We start from the raw sequence: 3,296 nt of genomic DNA on the forward strand, positions 1-3,296 counted from the left end.
ACCACCATCAGTAAAGTGATGGAAGGTGAGAGTAACAGTGCTATCAAGCAGCACCTTCTCAGCAATAACCTGCTCAGTGACGCCCAGTTTGGGTTCAGCCAGGGCCAGACCTCATTACAGCCTCGGTTCAAACATGGACAGAAGAGCTGAATTCGGGAAGTGAGGTGAGAGTGACTGCCTTTGACATCAAAGCTGTATTCGAATGAGTGTGACATCAAGGGAGCCCGAACTAAACTGAAATCAATGGGTATCAGGGCAAACTCTCCACTGGTTGGTGTCAGACTTGGCACATAGGAAGAGGGGTGTGGTTGTTGGAGGTCAGTCATCTCAAGCTCCAACATCTCTGCAGGAGTTCCTCAGGGGAGTGTCCTCAGCCCAACAATCATCAGCTACTTCAGCAATGACCTTCTCTCCATCATAAGGTCAGAAGTGATGATGTTCGCCGATGATTGCACAATGTTCCACACCATTCATGTTTCCTCAGATACTGAAGCAGTCCACGTCTAAGTGCAACAAGATCCGGACAATATCCAGGCTTGGCCTGAGAGGTGGCAAGGAACGTCTGCTGCATCCCTGCCTGCTTCAGGAATTGCACTGTCTCAGATCGTAAGACCCTACAGCGGTTAGTGAGGACAGCTGAGAAGATCATCGGGGTCTCTCCTCCCTCCATTACAGACATTTACACCACACTCTGCATCTGAAAGGCAAAGAGCATTGTGGAAGACCCACACACCCCTCACTCAAACTCTTCTCCCTCCTGCCATCCAGCAGAAGGTACCGGAGCATTCAGTCTCTCACGGCCAGACTGGGCAACAGTTTCTCCCCCCAAGCCATCAGGCTCCTTCGTATGATCGGACTCTTTCCTGTCTGAAATTTTTCACACAACTTTGAATTGCTGCTAGAAAATGCCTGTTATTGATCATTCTTCGATGACACTCTAACCTGCGTGTTTTGCATTTCTTCTGCACTTTATGCCGTGTACGATTGTGTAGTTTGTGCTGCCCATGTAGCACCCTCAACCCTGGAGGAACGCTGTCCCGTTTTTACTGTATCAGTTGAATGTGGTAGAAATGACAAAAGCTACTCTGCTCTACTCTACTCTCCAAGGCACAAATCAGGAGGGTGATGGAATACTCACCATTTTCCTGGATGGGTGCAGCTCCAACAGCACTTAAGGAACTTGACACCATCCAGGACAAAGCAGTCCACTTGGTTGGCACCACATCCACAAGCATCTGCTCCCTCCACCCCCACCATCAGCAGTGTGTACTATCTACACGATGCCCCACAGATATTCATCAACGATCCTTGGACTGCACCTTCCAAACCCACAATGATCGAGAAGGACAAGGACAGCAGATGCATGGGAACACCACCAGCTGCAGGTTCCCCTCCAAGACACTCACCATCTGGGTTTGGAAATATATTCATATATTTCATATGATTCTCAGTGAAATTTCTCTCTCTCTCTCATGCTTATGGTGATTCTGCACATATATACTTTATATAAAAATCTATAACTAATTCAAAATCTATGCCGATGATTATTTGGAGATCTTAATTAAAATCTAATATTGCAACAGATCCAAAACTCCGAATTAATTAACTGTCGAATTCTTTTATCGGTGTATGGAATGTTCTTATCTAATGGTTCCTACGGAAGCAACGACAGCTGGACATCTGTACAATTATTAGTCCTTCTGTACCCTCATCTCAAATCTGTTATCTTGGGTCTACAGAGTTACCATTGCTCTAATGTATAGACTTCACAAAGCAGGATATTATCCCAGTGCTTTTGAAACTATTTTCACCATGTTGTCCTGCTTTTAGCCATGGGCAGCCCTTTGGCCATCTTTTTCAGCTCTCTGCCACGGCAGCACTGAACAGCTCTCCCAACACCTGCACATCCTTGCTGAGGTACAGCTCCCAAAACTGCTCACAATATTCCAAATGCAGCTGTAACCAGTTTGATTCTTCCCTGGGACGCTCTGAGATTTCCTCTTTCCCTAGAACTGCAATGCTCTTGTTGACCAGTAACTGATATCTCTCCCCTGCTCCTCCTTCTGCTCCCTTTCCTAAACACATTATTCCCAGGAATATTTAATACCCAGTCTTGCGCTTCCCTGAGCCAGGTCTCGGTCATCGTCAAAACATCCAGATTCCACACGGCAATCTGAGTCTGCAACTCCCCAATCTTCCTGGTCTTCAGTACATCTGCATTGGTGAGGTCCAGCAAGGACTCATCATGGCCGGGATGTCGGTGGAGGTGAGATGGTGCCGAAGAGTGTCGACATTTGTCCAGACGGCAGCAGCACGGCCCGGCGAAGGAGGCTCACGCCTGACCACTAGGCCCAAGGCCCATGGCCCATGACCAAGCACTAATCAAGGAGGACTGTAAAAGTTGGACACTTTTTCTTTATTTCTTCATTTTTCTGCTTTTTCTATTCTATGCTTTGGTTCGTTTTTCTATGTTTTAAGATGATACCAGAGAGTGGTGACTTTGGACACACTTTCTGTTCTATTTTTGTGACAAAATACACTTGACAATAAATAAATCAAATAATTAAACCAATCCAATCACAAACATGCACAGTAACCTGAATTTAGAAAACACGGCTTTTTCCTCTAATTTACTCTCACTTCACTTACTAACTTGCATTGTCTATGATTCTGCCATGTGCATCTCCCAAGTATTTGTGAACCCTGGTCTTCTCATCAGTTCCCACACTATGACATGTTGTTTTAATGGCTAAGAACGCTTGAAAAACCTCCTGCAAGAAACTCAGTCCCAGCTCTCTTCAGGTTGGCAAAAGCTACAAATATGTTTCTGTTTAAGCATAATGAGGACATAAGGGAGAAAGAAGCTGAGGAAGATGTTGACAGGGGGGATAAGGAGAATGCAGGAGGCTTATGAGAATCATGTTGTGACTACAGGGTACTCAGTTTGTGGAGTTTGCATATTTTTCCCATGTGTGCGTGGGTTTCCTGTCACAGTCCAAAGATGTGCAGGTTCGATGTAGAGAGGGTGGTGGGTGCATGGAATGCATTGCCAGTGGAGGTGGTAGAGGCAGGCACAATAGCATCATTTAAGATATATCTAGACGGATACATGAATGGGCAGGGAACAGAGGATATAGATCCTTAGGAAATAGGTGACAGGTTTAGATAGAGGATCCGGATCAGCACAGGCTTGGAGGGCCAAAGGGCCTGTTGCTGTGCTGTAATTTTCTTTGTTCTTTGATCTTCTGGATGGATTGGCCATGCTAAATTGTACATAGTGTCCAGGGATGTGCAGG

This window comes from Chiloscyllium plagiosum, chromosome 37 (genome assembly GCF_004010195.1).
Source record: "Chiloscyllium plagiosum isolate BGI_BamShark_2017 chromosome 37, ASM401019v2, whole genome shotgun sequence".
Taxonomy (NCBI): domain Eukaryota; kingdom Metazoa; phylum Chordata; class Chondrichthyes; order Orectolobiformes; family Hemiscylliidae; genus Chiloscyllium; species Chiloscyllium plagiosum.